This window comes from Passer domesticus, chromosome 1 (genome assembly GCF_036417665.1).
Source record: "Passer domesticus isolate bPasDom1 chromosome 1, bPasDom1.hap1, whole genome shotgun sequence".
In the NCBI taxonomy this organism is placed as follows: domain Eukaryota; kingdom Metazoa; phylum Chordata; class Aves; order Passeriformes; family Passeridae; genus Passer; species Passer domesticus.
In genome coordinates, this window is record NC_087474.1 from 124,814,682 (window position 1) to 124,837,925 (window position 23,244).

The 23,244-nt window shown below is 42.0% G+C and overlaps 1 long non-coding RNA gene across 2 annotated transcripts; it reads left to right on the top strand.

The window, feature by feature from the left end:
* The first annotated feature begins 4,662 nt into the window (after nucleotides 1-4,662).
* On the top strand, nucleotides 4,663-13,131 carry LOC135279785 (uncharacterized). 2 transcript variants are annotated; one of them, XR_010346993.1, is made up of 4 exons: nucleotides 4,663-4,795; nucleotides 4,906-5,014; nucleotides 11,301-11,412; nucleotides 12,999-13,131. It is a non-coding gene; the product is annotated as an uncharacterized LOC135279785 (long non-coding RNA). The 2 variants fall into 2 exon arrangements; XR_010346982.1 differs by lacking the exon at nucleotides 4,663-4,795 and having other exon boundaries at nucleotides 4,851-5,014.
* The last annotated feature ends 10,113 nt before the right edge of the window (nucleotides 13,132-23,244 follow it).

Consider the following 23,244-nt stretch of genomic DNA (forward strand, 5'->3'; position numbering starts at 1 on the left):
TTGCTTTCATGAGACCATACCTGGAATCCAGCTCTGGGGCCCCCAATTTAAGAATCTAAGGACATGAACCTTTCTGGAGTAAGTCCAGAGGAGGACAAAGAAGAAGAAGAAGAAGAAGAAGAAGAAGAAGAAGAAGAAGAAGAAGAAGAAGAAGATCAGAGGGTTGGAGCACCTGTCATATGCAGAGAGGCTGAGAGGTAGTGTTGTTCAGTCTGGAAGAGAAGGCTCCAGGGAGACCTTGTAGCATCTTCCAGTACCTATAGAGGCGACAAGAGAGCTGGAGAGGGACTTTTTATAAGTGATAGAAAAAGGGGCAATGCTTCAAACTGAAAGAGGGTAGGTTTAGGTTAGATATTAGGAAGAAATTATTTACTGTTATGGGTGTGAGGCACTGAACAGTTTTCTCAGAGCAGTTGTGGAGGCCTCACCCCGGAAGTGTTGAAGGCCAGGCTGGATGGGACTTGGAGCAACCAGGAATAGTGGAACATGTCCCTGCCCATAACAGGGAGGTTAGAACTAGATGATCTTCCAACACAAACCATTCTATGATTCTATGATTCTTTATCTGTATCCATGATGTATGTATTTTAATACACGTTGCCTTCAGGTTCTTCACAATTTTAAACCTAAGGAAATTTAATGCAAATCTGCAGTTTACAAGAAACAACACCATCACAACTTCTCTATCGTCTGAAACTCCATGTGTCAGGCTATGCTATTGGTGGCAGGGAATCCTCATGGTGGGTGGGTAAGTGCTATGGTATATACCTATAGCTAGCAAGTGTACATTCTGTCAAAAAACATTGGGCAAGGAGCTGTGTTAGATGATGGAGCTGCAGCCTCTGTCCTGGGCAGGACGACTGCCTCCGTGCAGCTGTGGCAAAGCTGAGGAGGTCCCAGCTTTGAGTGTCTCCATCTGAAGGGCTCAGTGCTACATGGTGTTACAGCCCGTGTACTATTCCTGGCCTTGGCTCAGGGAATATGCAAAATAGAGCTTCACCTTGTCCTCCAGAAAGAAGTTCCTCCCTCACAGGGAGCCCACATTGCTACCACACAGGCAAAGGTAAAACTGCAGCTCTGACTCCTGTTCAATATTTTTCTGAATGGTGTTGGAAATGCCCCTCATTATAATCTACTCAGTAATAAAAAAATGATCATTTTTATGTCATTCAGCAGAAATGTATGGTAAATGAGATTCAAAGGATTAATGCACAAAGGAAATGTCAATGTTAATCTATAGACAGTCCCTTTAGTCCTGCTTGTCATAAATTCAGAGCAAGAGAGTTTGCAGACTGGCTTGGGAAGGATAAAATCGAAGGATTAAACAAACCATAACTCAATCTTTCGGTGCCTTGAATTCTTACTTTTGGGGGATTTTCCTCTGTGGTTTTTCTTAAAAGGACATATATCTTTAGAGAGAGAGAGAAATTACAAACATTAGACCGTGAAAGTTGGGCTTTCTTATAGTCATGCTTGCACAGGCGGGCTCTAACTCAAATCAGCTGTGCTGGTTTAAAGCTGTGCTAGTATCTTTTATTGCTAACACTGAGCTACTTGGGTTACTCACTGTTGTGTCTTCTATGGGAATATAGGAAGAGACAGGCTGGCTTTGTCTCCCTTCTGACAGGGAGGCTCTGTATCTACCCGTCCTCAGCAATCAGATCATAAAATTAGGGCTTCACAATTGTTGTTGGTGGGTTCGTGGTGTTATTTTGTTTTGTTTTGTTTTCTTAGATGAATGTTAAATTTGTTTTGCTTCCCAGTGTTCCAGCTCAGCCTTAAAGGAGGGTGTGGATCTTTGGATAATGAGAAGGATAGTTCAGGTCTGATTTTTTTCTCTGGATGAAGGACTCAGTCTCACACCAGGATTCACAAGGGTAGTACTTTCTGCTCATTCATTTAGACTGCAGTCTGCCTGGTGCCAGGCCCTGCCCAACTTCTTAGTGCAGAAAATGTGCATTCAATTGCATGTCTAATTTGTTCACAAATTTTCCATGAGTGTTGAACCAAATCACACTGCAAAGACTATGCCTAGTTATGTGCCTAACTCAGCATTTGCACACAAAATTGCCTAATGAGCATGTGCAATTATGGCAATTAGACTTGTGAATTAAGCATGCAAATACCCTAGCATTTGGGTTAGAGAGTCATAGCCCTTATCACTAGAAATAGCCTAACCTATTTTTGATACTATGAAAAAGCATATCCACCTTTTCCAGTGTGACCACACTCATGAAAAGAGAGCATTGTAAGACCTTTGGCTTGGGGAGGAAAGACTACAGGCTCTGGGCAGAGACCATAAGGAATCTGCAAATGAAATGAGACTTTAGGTGCTTCTGCTTCCTCTCCCAGGTGTCTCTTACTCATAATGAAATACCAGCATGCTCTCACAGAGCACACCTTGTCTTAATGGGGTTATTCACATGCAGCCTCCATCAGCAGGAACTCCTGTAAAAAAGTGGACAACTTTCCTTCTATTATAGAAATATAATATTATTCTATTATTCTATTATATATTCCTTTCTACTGTAAACACAGTACAATGCATAACTACCCTATGCCCATGTGAATATTGCTGCTGAATTTGTAGGTTTCTAAAATAATTCCACTTTGAGGCATTCTCATCCTACTGAGGGAAGGCACTGCTGGCTGGCTGCAGCACAAATCCCAGTGTAAGGTGTGAATTCATTTGGCAGCTGCCAGGACTGAGATTTTTGCATCAGTTATTGCTGCCTTAGTGAAATAAGGTTAACAAACATAGAGGTGAGCAGGTGGTCAGAGATAAACAGGTGAGGGAGCACATTTCTGTAATAAAGAAAAGTCTTGGGAGGGAAACCATACCCCCCCTTAAATTTCTGCTTCATTAAGGTGATTTCAAACTCGCTGGGAAATCAAGGACTTCGTCGCTGATCAGCGCAAACAAAAATAATCCAGGTGGCAAGTCTGATGAGATATGACCTTGTTCAAAATCAATAGACTGTTCCCCTTCCACCGAGCACAACCGACTCTCGAATGAGTTTACTTCAACAGAGGCATTTCCCTCACAACATTAACATTTTAATTGCTTGTGCAGGATTTTCTGGGAAATTAACCCAGCGCTGGCTGAGCACCGGGTGAGGATGCCGGGCGCAGGGCTGGGAGCGCAGGCGGTGCTGCGGGGAGCTGCAAACACATACCGCCACCTAAAGGAGAGAAACCTGCAAGGAAGCCGCGGAAAGCTGCTCCCTTCGGCTGACTCTCTGGCAGAGCTGGTTAAAACAAAGAGGCTTAATTTGCCCCTCGCAGCCTGCCTCCCCGATGCCTTCCGAAGGGCTGTCGCCCTGGCAAAGAATAACAAGCCCAGCAGCATCGTGTACTCTGCTGCAGGACCAGTAACGCGATGGTCGCACACCTGGCAGTGGGCACGGGGCAACTTCTCAAGTTGTGCCAACTTCTTTGTGTGTCTGTGCAGTCTTGTAGCAGGGCCACAAATTAGGTGCAGCCAGGTCTTGTGCCAGGGGAGATGCCCGGGGAGCCAAACCCCACCTGTGCTGCGGCACAGGGCCGTGGCGTTGCTCCCACTCCTGCTGCCAGGTCCTGTGGGGCTGGGCCAGCCGGGAACAGGAAGGAAGCTCAGGCCGAGACATCCATAATGGATGGATGAGGAGGGTGGGTGGCAGCCTAGTAGGTGGTCTTCAGATCATGCCTGATTTTACTTCATTATCTAACGCAGATTGCATAAATGCCAAGGGGACAAGACTGAAATCTGCTCAGCCCAGCCAAATATCTTAACTCCTAGTACTAAAGAGACAAGTTTCTTCTGAACAGTCTTTTTCTGCCTTCGTTCCTGGCTGCACAGAGGAGGCAGGCAGAAGAAACTATTTACAGAGAATATATTCCCACTGAGTATTCCCAATCCGTTTATGAGCAAAGCCTGTGAAAATAAAAGCATGGGGTGGGGGAGGGGAAGGGAATCTTCCCCCTGCCTTCTGTAAGCTTGTGGAGCATAAAGGAAAGAACCTCTTTCAAACACATATAGGCAATGCTGAGCCACAGAGCTGTGTCCTTGAGGTGTGGCTGACATGTCAGCCCACAGGGCTGAGCAGGCTCTGTACCAAATCACCAGCAATGAAAAAACCAAGTGAGTTTGGGAACTTGGTTTGGAGTGCTGTCCAATTTCCCCAATGAGTGGCTGCCAATATCACATTAACACCTTGGCTGCCAGTAAAGTGGGGCTCTCAAAGGCTGAGCTGGTGAGTGAAGGTTGGAGGAGTGTGGAGGCATGTGTAGCTGCACACTAAAAAGCAGCCTGTGCAGGGGTGGGCTGAGGTGAGCCTGTGCTCATACAAGCCTTTTTGACGTTCCAAAGGCAAAGCTCTGGTGTTTTTGGGCACTTTTGCAGAGCAGTAATGTTTCCTTAAGTGCATGCCCATAGACAGACTTACACACAGTGCCTCCTGCCCAAGCTGTGCCTGCAGCCCTTCACCTGATGCCTGACTTCAGGTAATCGGTGGCACCCAAGTGCTTGGCTTCACACATGGCTGTCCTGGGAGGAATGATGTCTCAGAGAGACAGGAGGTTACGAACAGACAGCAGCACCCCGCTGAGCAGTCATAACCAGCACATTCCTGGGATTCCTGCAGGGCCAGCCCCAGTCTGCAGCTCAGAGCTCACCCGGTGAGAGCACTGCTGCTCTGCTGGGACACTGGGCCACTGTTCTCTGAGGTCAAACCGCTACCGGTTCACAGCTCCAGGAAACCTCTCCAGGAAAGCTGCGAGGTCACTGGCAGGCAGAATGGATATTGTTTTGTCTTATGTGAGTTATTTTCTTTTAAAAACTGATTATGATCTCAGCATCCCTATTCAGTGTGGCCATGGAACAGGTTTAGGACGTATCTTTCTTGTTTGTGCTCTTCTACATTGTAGCAGACAGCCTTGGTAGCAGAACAGAAAGTGCTTGCTGGGAAGTAAGCTTCTCAGACTGAAAGGAAAACTAATGTGATTTTCTTCATAGACAACTTTAATTTTATTTGTGGTAAGTTCTTTACAATGATGTATCTGTGTTTGAGGTATTTTTAATATTACCTTAGGATATTTTCAATTAAATACATATTTTCCTTTTGATGTCCAGATGTGTTTGATTCTGGAGCCACATCTTTGTTCAGGTGGGGTTTTCAATCCCATGCAATACCTGCATTTGCAGTGGAAGGCACTCGCATCTTGCTCTCTTCTATCTGTAGTATTGCTTCATGGGTTGGAGGTAAATGTAACAGGGTAGGAATGAAAAGAGGGATTCTCAGATGGGCTAGGGTACTGTAAAGTACTGTTTAAAAACATGAATATAGCCTCTCATTAATTAATACTACAGTTGTATGGACACGGTCATAATAAGTGCTGGAAGGAACAGTGTCCTGTAGGAAAAGCAGTTGATGATACTTCAAACAGATTTCTGTGTAGACTTGAACAAAAAGCTGTTTATTCCTCTGTGCCTTAATTTTTACATCTGATTAGAGGAGTTATGATTAAAGCTGATGAAGCATTTTCAATTCAATGACTGGAGAAGTTGGTTCTGGCTAAAAAGACTAAAGGAATATTTCACAGCTGTTCCTCCCATGGAGCCAAGGAATTCAAGTTGTGCATTTCTAAAAGACAGAGAAAGGATTTATTTGAAATTTATATATATTAATTTCATGTTATGTATAAATTAGTATACTTTATTATTCTATTGAATTTTTGAATATCACCTGTATATCTTGTAGGTATTAAAGCATTTTAATATCACGCCTTAACATTTTTTACTTTAATTCAGTGAAATACTTTTCTGTTTGTTAATTCAATGCTTCAGCTTTTTCAGAGAGAAATGCTTTTCCAAACTTATTGGAAATTTCCTTTCTGCTTTTTACCTTCTGATTTTGAAACTATTGGATCCCCCTTTGCTGATGTTTCTGCAGCGTGGCTAGGGCCAAGGATTAGGTGTTCTTTGTGTGTTTTGGGGGCTGTGACAAAGTACTGCCAATGAATGTCCCTAAGGCAGCGTCAGTGCTGCCATGGCACTACCTGCAACAGCAGTGGCTCGGGATAGCCCCTTTGCATGGCAGCCACCATCCAGCTTTTCTGTCACTGCCTCTCTGTACGGGATCTGGCTGAGCAGAAGTTGATATTCCCCCAGCAGCCCTCACAGAGCTGGGCTTTGCATTGGTAGCTGGGAAGGTGCTGATAACACACCAGTGTTTTGGCTGCTGCTGAGCAGTGCTCACAGGGCACCAAGGCTGTCTCTTCAAGATTCCACTCTCACCAGCAGGCTGGGGAAGGGCAAGATCTTGGGATGGGACCCAGCCAGGACAGCTGACCTAAACTGACTGAAGGGATACTCGTACCATAAACTGATTCAATTCCAAAAGCTACGAGGATGGAGGAGGGGAGGATATTTGTTACTACAATGTTTGTCTTGTGGAGCAACCACTCTGTGTACTGAAGTCCTGCTTCCCAGGAAGTAGCTGGACATCTGCTGATGGGTACTAGAGACTAAATCTTGTTTTCTTTTGTTTCTGCACATGATCTTTGTTTTTGCTTTTATTAAACTGCCTTTATCTTGACCCACGTGGATTTTATTTTCGTCCTATTTTCTCCACTGCCCTGTGTTGCTGAGGAGACAGTGGTAGAGTAGCTTGGTGGGCACCTGGCATGCAGCCAGGACCAGCCCATCACAGTCCTTTTTGGTGTTCAATGTGAGACACAAGACAGTGGCAGGTTTTAATAAGTTTGCTACAGCTGTAGCAGTTGTGAAGTGGCAAACACCTGCACAGGTCGTGGAGTTTGTTGACTGCACTGCTTATCTCTATTTTGCTGAGCTTGAAAACATGTTAGTACAAGCAACAGCTCTGTGCTTTGCCCTGGCATTAATGGCCTTGGTGAGCATGGGGAGCTGTCCTGTGGAGATGGCGAGGGGATACATCTCCCTCTTCCTACCCAGGGTTCATGTGGATGGTTCTATTATGAGGTTCCTGAGATTCTTGTTCCCCCTTGTGAGCTCTTTAATACTGGTAATTAACACTGTACGTAGTCTGTGGAATCTGGTGTCAGAGAAGACAACTTTTAGGTCAGGAGAGACTAAAATGTGTCTGGATGAAACAGATTCCTGGGAAGCAGGGTGTGTGAAAGGATCTGGGCAGGTTCCTAGAATGGCTGTCATGTCCCATTTCAAGCCAGGGACTTGAAACCCAAACATGAAAGTAATGCCACCTGACTGAAGAGTGCTTTGCTTACCCTGGTAAAAACCAGTTTCCATCAGTGTACTGGTGCTTGGCCTGTGCCTACTGAGCCACAGCTCAGTACTCTCAGAGGACTGTGGTTGAGACAGACACCCCAACACTACAGTCATCACTGCAACAGTAAAAAAGAAACAGTGGGTAAGGAAAGCAACAGGTCCGTATCACCTGTTAGTAAGGGAAAAGGAAGAAGAGGAAAAGTTTATTCAAGGAGCTGATCCTTCAACAAAGAAATTAGAGGAAGGAGTGATACTACCCAGGCAGGAAGCAGAAAATACCTGGTCTCTGACCACAGAATTTCAAGTCATGTAGAAGACATTTGTCTTCCAGAGCAACTGGAAGCCCTGCTTCCTGGGAACTGTCTGGGCATCACCTGCTGGTAGGAAATAGAGAATAAGTCTTTTGTTTCCTTTGCTTCTGTGCATAGCCTTTGTTTTTGCTTTATTAAACTGTCTTTATGCTGACCCCAGTGTTTTTCTCTATCTTATTTTCCACCCACCCTGCTCTCCACAGCTGAGAAGGGGGGTGATAAGACTGGCATGTGAATACCTGGCATCTACCCAAGGTCAACCCACCACATTTCCCCAGGGCAAGTCATTGGCAAGTTCAGAAAATAGTTTACAAATAAAAGGCTCACTATGACTTTGCTTAAGCCCACTCCTACCATTATGAGAGTCGTGAGGCTCTGCAGGGGAGCAGGGCTAGCAAACACCTTCAACCTTCTCCAAGCAGGTGATACATGCAGGAGCAGATCCAAGAATTTGCTGGGTGACAAATGATGTCCTGTGGGTGCTGTAACCTCCTGGGAGCCAGTGAAGGGCTCCTTGCCCCAGGCACTTTGATGATGTTGGACTTGTGTGGAGTGGCTTTAATGGGCCCTGGGGAGAACCAGCCACAACCTGCATTTTCCTCACTTAGCATATCCAGTCCACAGCCATGCCTAGATGGCCTAGAGCTGGAAGGCTGCATAAGAGTACCACGTACATCCCAGGGGAAAACCTGTCTTTGAAGAATGGGAAAGGTGGGCTCAGGGGAATATGTATCTGTGATTAATCTGTTCAGCCACTGGGTGCCAATGTTGGCTCATATTTGATAATCCAATACATTTTTCTGTGGGAAGAGGAATTTTTAAAATCTAAAGGAAAATACTGTAGTTTTGAGAGGCTGTGGAGACTGAAAATATCCCTGAGAGCATGTGAATTTTTCTTCAAACAAATCTGGAAGTGAAGTGCCAGGAAGGCATCCATGAGGGGTGGGGAGACAGGGGAGCCCTGGGTTAACAAAAGAAAGAGAGGGACCCTTAGTGAAATGGGCTTGCTGAGAATTATGAATCTGTGAGCCTATGTCGTGTAGTGATTAATGATGAACGACTGTTTTAACTTCGGATCAAATAATGGGTTGCCTCTGAAAAGCTTCATTAATCACCATTAGAAATAGGCCTGCCAATTCATTACTTCAGGGCAGACATGAGCTGAACAGTTCAGCAAATTTCAGGATTGAGTGACTCTAGGCAGGGGATGGTTAAAAAGAAAGCAGGGGTCTAATCTGTGTTTCAATGCATAGGGATTTATGAGTGAAGAATATCCTCTCATTGGCACTTTCCTCTTCTTCCCCTCCTCTCCCACAAAATCTTTTTGCTGATTGTGGTCTGGTCACAATGGACAGAAAACACATGGTATTCAGGGCCATGTCTGGGCCGGTTCTTCTCCCAGGTACCCAGGTGTGACTCTGATCTGAATCACTAGAAATGATATTGCATGTCTCGGGGCAGAGCCTGGCTGTCCTCAGCTGCTGTTTTTCACTTTGCAGCCTTCATCTGAGACTAATGCTGTCTACTGAAGGGCAGAACACCAACAAGAAACATATTTGCCCTCCCTTTTAAGAAAGTGCTGTCAATAGTAAGAAGCTTCTGTGCTTTTGATGTGATTCAAGATGTTTGAGCCACCTGGGATCTATTTTAATTGCTGTCCCAGGAAAGTAAGGACTGGGAAACACACAAAAGTACAGCTGATGCTCCCTGCTTGGGAATAGATCAACTCTTTTTCTTTAAAGCAGCATCCAAATATCAGCTAAAAATGTGCTGTGCTGATATCAGCACATGTGCTGTGCCTCCCTACTATTTGCACCTAGTCAGTCTGGACAGGGGAAGAGAAAAAAATGGAAATTATGGGCCAAATAATTTTAATAGATGAATTTTTTTTGCTCTCAAAACATTTGTTTTGATCAAAACAAAAAGCCTTTGAAGGTGTAGCAAGAACTACCTGAGTAATTTTGGGTAGAAATCTTTCCTTTACTCCTTTCAAAATGGAAATAGCAAATTACTTGCCCTGCCCTCACCTCCACCCTTGAAGCCAAAATGCTTTTGCATTTTTTTTCAGTCATTCCAACATCTACAAATTTACTTCAGCTATGATTTGCTATAAATTTCTCAAAGTTCAGACTCAACAAATTTTTAGTTTCTTATTTTTTAAATATTCACCCAAAATGATCATTTGCATTGTTTTGGTTTCCTGAAAATATGAGTACTTTTATTCAGGATTGACCTAACTTCCTTGAAACAAACAAAAAAGTCATTTATTCACACAGCTGGAGATAGAGAGGGAAAAACATCTGGATATGAGAAGGGAGAGAAAATGTGCATTGGAAGGGAAAAAAACAGTAAAAGGACAAAAGGTTATAAGTAGAAAAAGAGAAAGGATTGATATGGGGGTTGGAGTGTGTATCCAGGGATTATGTGAAGAGGGCTATAGAAAGTGGGCCTTGAAAGAGAAATGTAAATATGGTGATGGAAAGGAGGAGGGGAGAAATAAGATGAAACCAGAGAAAAGATAGGGAAAAAATGAAATGGAATAAAATAAACAAATAGAAAGCAAAAATAATGAGAAAATCTTACATTTGAATGGAACAAAAAAAGCAACTAAAAAGAAAATAATAGTCTAAGAAAAACAAAGTTAAGAAAACTGATAAGAATAAGGGATATGCTGAAAAGGACCTACAAATTGAAAAATCCAGGAGAAATTTATTGATTTATTGCAGAAAAGGAAAGCAACATCCTTTTTGAATCTCAACCACTTATTGCCCAGTCCCAGCTGCACTGAGCACGCCAGCACAGCAGCCCTTAGCTCTGCGACTGCAGTGTCCCCACTGCCCAAATCCACAAAATCCATGTGTGGGACACAACGAGGCTAGGGGAGAGCAGGAAGTAACATGTCAGCACCTGGGACCTGTGTTAATTCGGTGCATCAGCACCTTGGCTTCTACCAGCTCATTGTTTCCAGATGGTGCCTGAGCCGAGCCGGTATTTAAGGCATTTAAGGTCGCCTGCCTTAAGAGTCCCAGGGGGCAGGAATGAACCCACCTCCCAAGCATGCAGAGCTCAGTGACCAACTGTTTGGCATGTTTCAGCACTGCCAACTGCTTTGCAAAAACTGAGATGGTCACTGAGCAAAATGGTCTGGTTTTTATTAACTCACCAACACCTCCTCCCATGTGGTGTGGGGAAGGAAGGGCACTGGTTTGTGCTCCACGGCCCTTGCAGAAGGGAGATACCTCCTGGGTTTGTTGGCCAGCCCTTCATGGAAAGGTCTGAGTTCTCCATTCTCTGGGGTCAACCCCAGCAAGGACCTGCAGGGACAAGGCTGGGGGCTGAGCCAGCCTTCCCTCCTCACCCATCCTGCGGTGCAGGCAGCTAAGGAGCCCTAGACTAGGGTGTATGGAGGGAGTGGGATTTCATACCTGCCATGGAGCTCCTGAGTGAGGTGGCAGCTGGGCATTCTCAAAGGAATTGGCTTCAGGACATTGCTGTGTGTCTCCCCATCATATAGGAAGAACATAGACGATTAGCTTAGCACTTTGAACTGACTCTGAGCATGCAGCAGTGAGGCAGGGGCCACTCCAAACCTGGTCTCTGCCTTGTGGTCTGAAGTTGAATGTGTAGCAGCAACTATTTCAGCAGCTTTTAATAATTCTCCCTCCACCATCAAAAACATTTAATCTGCTTGGCTGAAATGGTAAAGCTCTTTTCTTTTTTTAATTTTTATTTTTTATTTTCAGGTCTGCTTTATGATTGTTCCTAGACATAAAACATTGAAAGCTTGAAAGGAAAATCAGATTTTAGATGATATGAAAAAGAGACTGGAAGCAATAAGCACTGCTTCATAATGGGGTGACTTCTTCCTGTTGGCTTACTGTAAATAACCCAAGTGACCAGTGTTGTCATTTGGTGTCAGATCCCAGCTCTGCTGAATATAATGCCATGATATCATCAAAACATCAGACAGATAAATGAGACCAATGATCTGTCTGTTGTCTCGTATTGTTTTAGTTTCACTATTAGGCATTGATTACAACTCTGCCCTCTCCAAAGACTTTTGTTATTAATTTCAGTGTATCCCAAATTGTTCACAGACTTTAAAGGTAATACTATTTCCTTGTACTGTCTCAGATAAAGGATAATCAGGCAGAGGTCTAAATTCTTAAAGTTATTAAGCACAATATGGTCTCAAAGGGAATGAGAACCCAATATTTAGCCCTTAGCACTTAAAGTTTAGTCAAAGGTGAATGAATTTCCAGACAAAGACTGGATCACTAACATTTCTCAACTGTCTGATTTTTTTACAGAAGCAATACATTTATAACCAAAGAATTTGGTAATTCTTCCTTGAAACTTGTGTTACCATTAAAGTTTTGGTCAAAAGCATTAATGCATGCATGATCAGATTTCTCCAGTTGTAATGGTCAAACTGTCAAAAAATATTGACATGGTGATAGAGGCATGTATTTCCATATAGCATTCAGACTTTCAAAGTATAACCCATGTCTCCATTGTCTTTAAGGTCAGCGTCTGGGAAATCTTCACCTAGCACACAGAATCAATATTAGAAATGTGCTATAACGTTTTTATTTGTATTGGGTTTGCTTGGCAACCCTGAGGGGCAGGTGATCATTTCATGGGTGGCTTCCATGAGAAACTCCTGGAAGCAGCCCCATGTCTGGTAGAGCCAATGCCAACTGGATCCAAGATGGGCCCATCACTGGTCCTGGTCAAACCCACTAGCAATGGTGGAGGAGTCTCTGGATAATGAACTCAAGAATAAATTCATTGGTGGAAAAAAACCGGTGTGCATCAGCAGCCAGAGAGAGGAGTGAAAAAATGTGAGACAGCTTTGCAGACCCTCCATGTCTGTGAAGAAGCAGGAGGAGGAGGTGCTCCAAGCACTGGAACAGACTTTCCCCTGAAGTCTGTGGTGAAGACCATGGTGAGGCAGGATGTGCTCCTGCAGCTCATGGTCCACGGTGGAGCAGATTTCCACCTGCAGTCTGTGGAGGACCCCATGCCAGAGTGGGGTGGATGTGCTTGAGGGAGGCTGTGACCCTGTGGGAAGCCCACACTGGAGCAGGTTCCTGGCAGGAGCCGTGACCTCACGAGGTGGAGTTTACACTGGGGCTGGTACAGAGGGTGCACAGGCAGCTGGGTCCGTCATTTCTCCTCAGCTTCTCCTCGGGGTGGGACCAGGAGGAAACACAGCATGTCCCCCCACAGCTGCTGTGTCCTGCGGGTACAAACCAGCTCCACACAGAGCAAAGACACCTTGGCTGGCAGCTCTCTGCAGTGCTCTGCTCCAGGTGGAAGGTGTGCCCACAGGGAGGCTAAAGGGGCACAAACAGGTGTTAGACAGCATCATCTTTACCGAATGCCAGGTGTTGATGTCTCTTATCACCCTGATGTGATGTATCTTTCATTTTTTTTAGGTGGAAGAAAATCTGCAATGTTACTGGTAATACATGAAACTTTTATGACTGAAATCATATGATGAAATTTTGAAGATACATAACACATAATTTCTGCCCTTTTGCTGTATACAGATGACTGAGCAACACTAGAGAGAGTGGGTAGAAAGAAACTGGGTGTTTTCAAACCAGAGGCCTGAGTACTGCAGTACCTACTGAACCCACTCATGGCACATCTCAGCTACAAATCCTTGGGCGTTTGTGAAGATGCAGCTGTGGTACTGCAGCACCAGAGCACACAGCTTTAAAAAATGAGAAAAAAATTTACCTAAGGTGTTTTTTTTTTTTATTTACTGGAACAAAGAGGATATTTATTAGTGCTTGGCACATAAAAAGAAACTGAACAGTCCACAACAACTCACATTAGTCATTAGGTAATCATATCAAACCCATCTCACTTGCTTTGCTGTAGGACACAAGGCCTTACAAATAAGTGAGAACAGTCATATGCGGTGATTTTAGCAAAGTTTTTGACATTGATTCTCATATCATTTTAAGAAAACAAGATTTACATGTAACTCATATAAATCAGATACAACATTGCCCAGAAATCACAATATTTACAACTCTATTTGTTTAGTGACCCATTCCCTAGCAAAATCCAGGGATATATAGAGTTTAATTCTGCAAGGGTCTGGTATTATTTAATATTTTCCTTAATAGTTTGAGTGATCCATAAGGAATAATATAATGTTTTTTAAGCTTTCAGGTAATGTTATGATGAGAAGAATTTGAGAAAGCAAGAAAATTACTGGGAAATGTAATAGTTTGGAAAAAATAGGTGAAAATGGAATCCCAGAATCACATGATTAGTGGAGTTGGAGGGGACCCACAAGGATGATCAAGTTCAACTCCTGGCCCTGCACAGAATTATCCCCAAGAGTCACACCATGTGCCTGAAAGCACTGTCCAAATGCTTCTTGAGCTCTGGTGGGCTGGTGATGTGACCTCTTCCCTGGGGAGCCTGTTCCAGTGCTCAGCCACCCTCTGGGGGAAGAATCTTTTACTAATACCCAACCTAGACCTCCCCTGACACAACTTCAGGCCATTCCTCACCACAGAGAGGAAATCAGTTCCTACCCCTTCTCCTCATGGGGGGTTGTAGACTGAGATCAGGTCATTAAAAGCAATAGAATAAAGAAGTGTAAAACACTGCATTTAGACTGAAGTAATTTAAAAGACATGTATAGACCAAGATTAGGTACCTTAACCTTGATTGGTTAAGAATCACTTCTCCAGAAAAGTGACAGAGTTTTGTGAGATGACTGTGATTCAACATTGGTGTGCTGTCCCAGAAAAGACGAGGACACACGGAAAAATAGAGAGAAATCTACAGGATGTAGGACCTGTGATTTTTATTTGTACTAAGACCTCAGCTAGAGTTCCGTGTCCAGATTCAAGTATCACACTCCAAGGGCGATCTGGGCTAACTGGAGAGATCTCAAAGAAGAGTGACAAGAATGGTCAGAAGTCTGTGAGACATGGAAGACAGGGGGCATGACAATGATAGCCTAAAGTAGAGAAGGTGATGAGAAGTGAGAAGGAAAACAGACAGGAGATTATAGCAGTTTTGTAAATATAAAAAAATTTGTGCAAAAAAGAAAAGAAAAACCTGTTCTTCATCTCAAAGGAAGGTTAAGGAGACGTAGAGTGTCTTAATATAGTAAGAAAGCTTCAGGTTAGATTTCAGGGAAATTCTTATTTTGCTGAAGCCCAAAAATAGGTTTCCTGATTGTGGAGTATGCGTCACCGAAAGTCTTATACAAACAGGTAAGATCTGTCCAAAATGGCTGAGTGCTTGATCCAGTCTTGAGGCAAAACAGTAGGTAGTCACTCCTCAAGATGTTTTCCAAATTAATTTGATTTCATTTGCTTGTGGTTCTGCATTTGAAAATCAACCACCAGCAAACACCTCTTCTGTGAATTGTCATAAACCTGTCAGTAATTATTATTACCTTTACTGAGCCATGAAAAATAATTTCCTCTTTAATTTCAAAAATCAAATGACCGTAAAAATCACTCCTGCTTTTACTGTGTATCATGACTTGTTGATGAACATTACTGGCTAAATATAAGCTTGACCCATCCAAAAATGCAGAAATAATATTTACACACAGCTTTAGAGTGAGATATTTTGATCAGTTTCTATGTTCAGTCGTCTGTGATTAGGGTCAATGCATTCAGGTACACAGAGTATTTAGCTCCTGATGACTATACAAAAGAAAATTGGAATCAGATACCATTAAATTGAGTAGACAAAATTATTTTTTAAGTAGAATAACAGATACATGAAATTTTAATAGCATAACTTTGCATTTCAGCATCAGCTGAAGTAATTTTCTCTATTCAGACTATAAAGAATTTGAGAATGTCTTAATTTTAAATATAAACCCTTGAGATCAAATGCAAAAAATAAGAGATTTTGAAGTCCAATTAAATTTTTAGGAAGGCATTGAGAATTATCCATTTGGAAGCCCTGCTCAAAATATTCTTCTCAATTATTTTCTGGTCTTTTTTTTTTTTTTTTTTTTTTTTTTTGGTAAGCTGTGTCCCATTTTTTGAAGAAGCTTTCCATCTTGTCTCTTGCCCAAAACTTTGCTTCTCTATCCCTATGCTTAAGGAGGGTTCATTCTATTTCTCTTCTATGTCCTCCCAGGTGTCAATATTGTCCTTAGTTATCCAGCACTCCCTGACAACAATGTCCTTATTACTTTAAATTACTTTTTGCGGATAAAAATTCTCAAGATCTAGTAAAGTCTCCACTGGAAATCCAGTAAGGAGCTGGCCTCCTACCATTTTCCAGTTCTGGACCTTGCTGCTATACACACTAAACCATTATAATGAAACATTAGGACACAGCTGAGGCAAGGATATGTCATTTACATAGCCATTAATTAACACTTTAGAAGTTTTCTTCTTTCTTGCCCTTAACTTACCTTTCCATTAAATTGCAATTACAAAAGCAGAAGCCTGTGGTAGTATCATGTTTAAACAGGCTAGCCCCAAAAGTGAGGTTGCAGTCATGTTTTTTATTGAAACTCTTCAGTTTGATCCAGAGTAAAGGAGATGCCAGAAGACAATTGAAAGAAAAAATTGTTTTTCAGTCTCAAGGTTGTTTTTGTAAAAAGAAAACACCTGCTTTGGAATTTTTAAGGCTCAATTCTGCATTGAAAGCAATGTTTAACCAACCATTTCCTTGCTCAGTGTTGGTCTGCAAGCCTGTGATTAATTGATTCAGCCTTCTCCTTACTCGGGTGATGAATGAATGAAAGGATGGCCACTTAAACCAAGGGATGGGGAGAAAGATCATTCTTTCTGAGAAACTGAAATGAAAGAGCAATTTTACAGTCAAAAGACAAACAAGGTTATAAGTTGGGAACAGATCATTATACAAATACTCTTTGACAATTACTAATGTTTGGATTGCAGTTCTACTGGTTATGCTATCTTTAGTGACCAAAATGAAAAAAAAAATCACGGTATTTTGGTTTTTTTTGGAGAAAGCTAATAATGATCCATGTTTCCTTGTGAAGAAAGGAGAATATCCAAAGAGAGTGTCCAAATATAAAACTTAACACTCAAAGGCAACACCAAAGGACAGTCATGTTAATTGGAGGTCAAATCCTGAAACACTAATTCATTTAAAAAAAAGGGTAAGCGTAGATTAGAAGAGACCGCTTTGTTTTGCATGAATCCTCAATTTTTCTTGCACCTCTGGACAACTGTGGCAGCAAAGGTGAAGAGAGCTCCTCACCGAATGCTGAAGGGAGATGAGTATTTCAATTTCCCAAGCAAAGGAAGGAACTGAGTTTGTCTTTACAGGATGCTCCTACTTTATTCTGACCTCATACTGTGTCCAAAGTACTGAGTCATACCTCCTGAAATAGTCAAGGTGCCTTACTCAGAAGAGAGACGTGAGACAACACACTCAAAACTGGGTTCCAGTAGAGGTGTCGAAATTCTTCTGGGGCTTAATCTGCAGCCCTTAATCAGGCTTCACATGAATCTTACATATCCAGAATTCACTGTGAAATGTCAAGAGTTGTTTTTCACATATTGAAAGGCAGTTCTTTGTGTATTTGGAGAAAAAAAAAAGGCATGAATCATACTGAGAATGGAACATGGAAAATGCCTAATATTTTGAATGTATCTGTACTGAGTTTTGCCTTATTTTGCAGAAGAGGAACCACTAGCGTGGAATATATCTTACTATTTTGAAAATTTGAACTGTTGGATGAATGGAAAGGCCAGTTTAAACATTAAGCCCAGTCAATTAAATAAAACCACTCTATTAAGAATAGGAAGAGTTTTCATAAACCATTTGGGTTTGGGTTGGAAGGGACCTTAAAGATTAACTAGTTCCAAAACCCCTGACATGTGCAGGGATCCCTTTCCCTAAACCAAGAACCATCCAACCTGGCCTTGAACACTTCAGAGATGGGGCAGCCACAGCTTCTCTGTGCAACCTGTTCCAATTTCTCACCACACTCCAAATTAAGAATTTCTTCCTAAGATTCAATCTAAACAACTTTTCAGTTTAAATCCATTAATTCCCCCTTGTTCTATCATCACATGCCCTTGTCAAAAGTTAAACTGTTGTACTGCAGTAACTGGAAATCTGGAGGATGTGATAACACAGCAGTTGGCACAGATGATCAAATAATTGACCAAATACAGCAAGCACAGCTCTCAAAATTAGAAATAAGGGTAAATTAGTGTACTTTGAATAGGAATGGAAGTGAGTGTTAGAAAGGAGGGCCTGGCTTACAACAGAGTTCAAGCCCTGTTTCCCTGACTGGGTGTGATACAAAGCATGTGGGATGATGGCTTTTTGGGAAAAGGAGAGCGGGAAGTTTGCTTTTGGTCCATGACTGATGAGCAGAGCAATGAAGAAGAGCTGAATTTGAAGCTGTGCTTCTGCACCTCAGAGGACACCATCAACAGAAAATGAGTTCATCACTTTTTCGCATGGTGGAACAAACGTTTAAAAAAAACCTGGACGGATTCATGAAGGAAAAACAAGGCTGCGTTAATGTAATGCGAGAGGCTTGAAAATGAGAGAGAATGGGAAACGTCGCTCCTCGGAAAAGTACCAGCAGAGGTCAGCACAGCCGGGAGAATGGAGCAGCCGCCGCCGGGATGCTGCTGCTGCTGCCGGGATGCTGCTGCTGCTGGGATGCTGCTGCTGCTGGGATGCTGCTGCTGCTGCCGGGATGCTGCTGTTGCTGCTGGGATGCTGTTGCTGCCGGGATGCTGCTGTTGCTGCTGCCGGGATGCTGCTGCTGCTGCCGGGATGCTGCTGTTGCTGCTGGGATGCTGCTGCTGCTGGGATGCTGCTGCTGCTGCCGGGATGCTGCAGGACCGGCGCCGCCGCCCTTCCCGCTAAGAGTTGAAGTTGCTTCCTGTAAAGTGCGTGAGCGGCACACTCCACCCTCCGTTCTGGGACAAAGCAGCACCAGATACTCGTGTTCTCTTTATTCTGACCTCATATGTGCTTTCCAAATTCAAGAAGGTGGCTTGACATAGCACTTTAAATGAGAAAAAACTCTCACCTCAATTCTTTCATAGCAATAAAATTTCCTCTACAATTCATATAAAATGGAAGAAATCTAATTTTTCACTCTGTTAACACACCCATCCTGCTGCATCTTTTTCTTCACAACACTAGTTCTCACAGAACATTGCAGACATAAGAGCCAGAACATCATTCATCAGACTTAATCAGTAAAACCCTCCTTCACAGAGCTGTTTCTTCCAGGAAAGCTCAGTTTCATGAATCACTTTATATCTGGATTACTTGATTCAAAACTAGTGCAGGAAACTGGATTTCCTTAATGTAACATGATATATCACACCTGTCTCTCTGGAGAATAATGTTGGAACTTGGATTTCTTCCATACCAAATGATGGCAAATGCCAAAATGCCCAATAAGAAAGGGAGGTCACATGTAGGAACATAGACAGGGCTTGCTTCACATCATTCTGAAGTAGAGCAGTGCTGGTAAGAGAAATTTGGTTATAGCAGAGTTACATGAATTTCCAGTTACTGAGTTATGAAATAATTGATAACCATAGTGATGCAAAGCTTAAAGTAGTGCCAGTCATATCATGCCAGTAATTTCCTGGCTGAAAGGAACTTCAACTGATTGGGTGCTTCACTTAAAATGATGGGTGCTCTTTTCCAGATCCAAAGAGGCTGGATTTCTCTAATATCCAATGCTTGCATTATCAATGGAAAATTAGATTTGTGTTTTTCCAAAATAAAGTATGAGGCACAGTGATTTTTCAGGGTGTATCTTGTATGAGGCTGGTGTTTTCTGAAGAAGTGGTGAGAACACCCAAGTGAAATTTCATTTCATCTCAGTAGACATAACTATAGAACTGACCAACTTTACAGTGATGAGTATCATCACTGGTGTCTCATGTAAAGAGAAATATATTCAGCATCAATTCTGTGCAAAGGCACCTGGGGCAGCTTTGTACCTGCTGCCAAACCAGCATGGCATGATGCAGCACTGGAAAGAGGTACTGACACGGGCCTGGAAGCAGTAGCGTTATTTTAGCAGTGTTTTCCACCTCATTTGATGTTAACCAGCCCACAGCAGTATTATTTAGGCATGTGATATCTACATGACTAAATTGCTTGCTATTCTAGAGCTTGTGCTTATGTTGCACAAGCTTAGATAACTCTGGTATCCACTGTATTGCACACTGTGGGCATCTTCCTCACTTGAGTCCCCAGGGAATAGAATTTACCAGCATCTGTATAGACATCATTTCTTATAAGGTTGAGGTAGCTGCAAATTGGATATGGGGCTCCACTATGTGCACCATTTTTTAACTCAGTTAAAAAACTCCTATGGGAGAAGGACTTCCACAGCTACATAGTCAGAGGGCTGGGTCAGACCATTAAATTGTGGAGTTGTAACCACAACAATTTATACAAAAGCTTTTACTGTAGGCTAAATCCATAATAAATTCTAACAACAGTAAGATCTTGGGTATTACCCAGGTACAGAAATGGTTTTGGGCTACTGAACATTTACCATTCATCCTCAGTTTTCCAACAAAAAATTCCATTATTCAAGGTAATTGTTGGCAGACCCAGAGCTTGGAGGTCACAATGGCTGAAAGTGAGTTGCAATGCCCTTGTGTGTGTAAAATGCATCACTTGTCCCTTTGTGTGGAAAGAAACATAGGGAGCTGGATTTTTCTAATTCCCATTGATGTTTAAGGCCTCAGTTCCCTGATAGGAATTGAACAAAGAAAACTGCATTTTGAAGAAGCCATTTAAGTTCAAGGCAGGAAAAAGTAATGCAGCTTATCACCAGCTTAGCTTTCTTTTTGTCTAAAATCAGTAATGGGCAGTGATTATTTCTGTGACATAAACAGAATCAGTGTTTGTTTAATAATGTACAACTTCCTAAACGACAGAGATTTTGAATAAGATCAAGAGCTAAAGAGAAGAGCTGTTATGTAATGGTAGAGCTCCCTCCTACCCTAAGAAGAAATATGACATTTTTGGATATCCAAAATGATCCCATTAATGTGCAGGAAAATGGTTAATAAAATTATTTTCCCGCTCTTTTTTTAGGTCTGCATGGGACTGGCATATTTGACAGAAGATGTTGTCTGTGAACTGCTATTACTGATATAAATAGTGGAACAACCTCATGTTTTTCTGGTAACTATTAATGTTATGTAGTTGGGTTTTATTTTAATACAGAGAAAAGCATAAGAATGAGTACCTCTGAGCACAGAGAAACACAGCATCACTTGTGACTACACAATTAAAAAAGGTGTCTGTGCATTCCCATTATGTGCAAAAAGGAAAAAGCCAATCTCATATATCAAATGGAGTCAAGGATACTGCTTGACATGGATTAGTTTATATTAAAGAAATGTAACACCATGCATCAGGGAACATTAGTGAAACCTGACCTCATCCATCACTGGCTCTCAGGCAAGTGTAGCCATATCCATTTGTTTCATGAAAATTTAGGACTGAGCATCCGTTTATATTGGGTAATCCTTACACTGCATCGTATTACACTAGACAGAAACTCAGTACCATAAGTCATTATCATTTACTCCTGCTAAAATGAACACAACTGTCACTTAGCACTTAGGCACTCCTGTTACACAAACTAGTGCCAACAAAAAACCCTCAGACCTCAAAACCGCAAAATAGCTGTCAGTCAGGACATATTTATGAGGCACAGCCTTAGATGTCACCAGGGAATATCACACAGGCTGAGTGTGTTTCTGATGATGCCAACACAGTGACATGAAATAACGATGCCAAAATGCTGAACTTTCTCCCCTTAAACACACCCTCTAGCTCAAACCCATCGCTGTGAGAACTAGACTCAGTGGTGTTCAGATGGGTGTGTCTCATGTAATGTTAAGTATTCAGAGTCCTGGCACGGAGGGCATTGGACCCATGGATCTGCAACCTGCTAGGGCTGCAAATGGAGGCCATAGGTGGTATCTTTGTGTCTCTAAAGTCATCCTGTAATCGGTCAGTTAAGTCCCACCATTGACATATTTTCTGATTTCAGAGAAGTTCAGCCTGCTTTTTTCTGAGCAAAGGGTTGACAGATTAACAACACAAACTCATTGTCTTAGGTAGAAAAAAACAGTAACGCTGTATATAAAAGTATTCATATTAAAACATGTGTCAGTTTTGGAAAAGTACAGGGTCAAACATCAAGGAAATACATGTGAAGTTTTATTCCATAGTTTCTCATGTGAATCATGGCACTCACTTGTTAATTCCCAACATGAAGCTCTTTTTTTCAAAAATCCATTCTTACCAGAACAGGCAGGGGGGTTTGAGGACCAGAGAGAAAGTCTCCTTGGGTTCCTGTTGTGAAAGGAGCTTGGATTTTCATAGTGTGGTACACGCTGCTATGTAAATCATGTGCCTCAAGTTTTACCTCTGGGCCTTCTGGAATCTCTTTGTGTCCCTGAGTCAAGTAACTCAGCTTCAATCATCAAGGTACCTCAGAGAAAATTATAATAGGGCATTATTTTATAATTAAGAATGGAAATTCAGTCTCCCAAATGGTCATGAAATTAATCCCTTTTCATCTAGCATTTTCAGAATGAGAAACCTAGCCTAATGCATCTCTTGACAGTAGCAACAAAATCATCATCCATCACTTTGCACCAGGGAAGTCCCTTCATTTGCTTCATTTTCAATCTGGGAATACCATCTTCACACAAATGAATGAACATCAGAAAAACAGCCCTTCAGATAAATTGCCTCCTGGGGGGTATATATCTTTAGATACTGCATTGCATTCATATATTAATATTATATGCATTACCTTTCCCATAAGATGAATAAAGTCCCCCTACAGCAGAAATCACCCTCTATATATTCACTTAATGATCAGGATAAACCTGCTACATTACCTTTAGTGCGGGAATTCTGATTGGAAACCAGGAAAACACCAGAAGAAAGGAAAATCTGCTTTATGGTACTGAAAAGTAAATGCAATGGAATGTGCAGCTGATAGCCCTACATAGGCAAAAAGCTACTGTAACAACCTTGCACAAACACTAAACACACATTCAATTCTAAATAACCTTCATGTTTTCTCCATATATTGACTACAATGATGCAATGATAAATTATATTGAGGCTGGGAACCTTTCTAGAGAAAGAAAATAAAATCTGTTGCTTTAATTCAGCAAAGAAACTTTGTCTCATGTTTATATTTGTAGAGGAAGAAGACTCAGCCTTTTACTTACCTAATTTTTGTGTTTTGCATTCTAGGAAGATTATCAGTAAGATCTGTGAAAATAAAGCATATGACTGTTCCTTCAAACAACAGTAAATTACATATTACTGTAATTGGGTGTCAGAGTGTTGGAAATATTTTTAAGGTAAAGGTGTGGATGAGGCTCAAGACAATTATATCTTATGAAATTGTAAACATTGCTTAAGAGAATGTTGTCAATTAAGGGAATTTGGTATTAGTTTTATCACATAATTTCAGTAAAAAGAAAAGATTCTCAGGGTTAAATTTTATATTAAAGAAATTAAACTTCATTCATCTTAGAGAAAAGCAAGAGCATATAGAAGCTGATGTTCAAACCTCTGGAAGACCTTGACTGAGTCAGCAATAGGGCTTCAGAGCTGAAATGAATGCCTGCAACAGGTGGATCAGCATGGTCCTGGACAAAATGAGATGGAGAA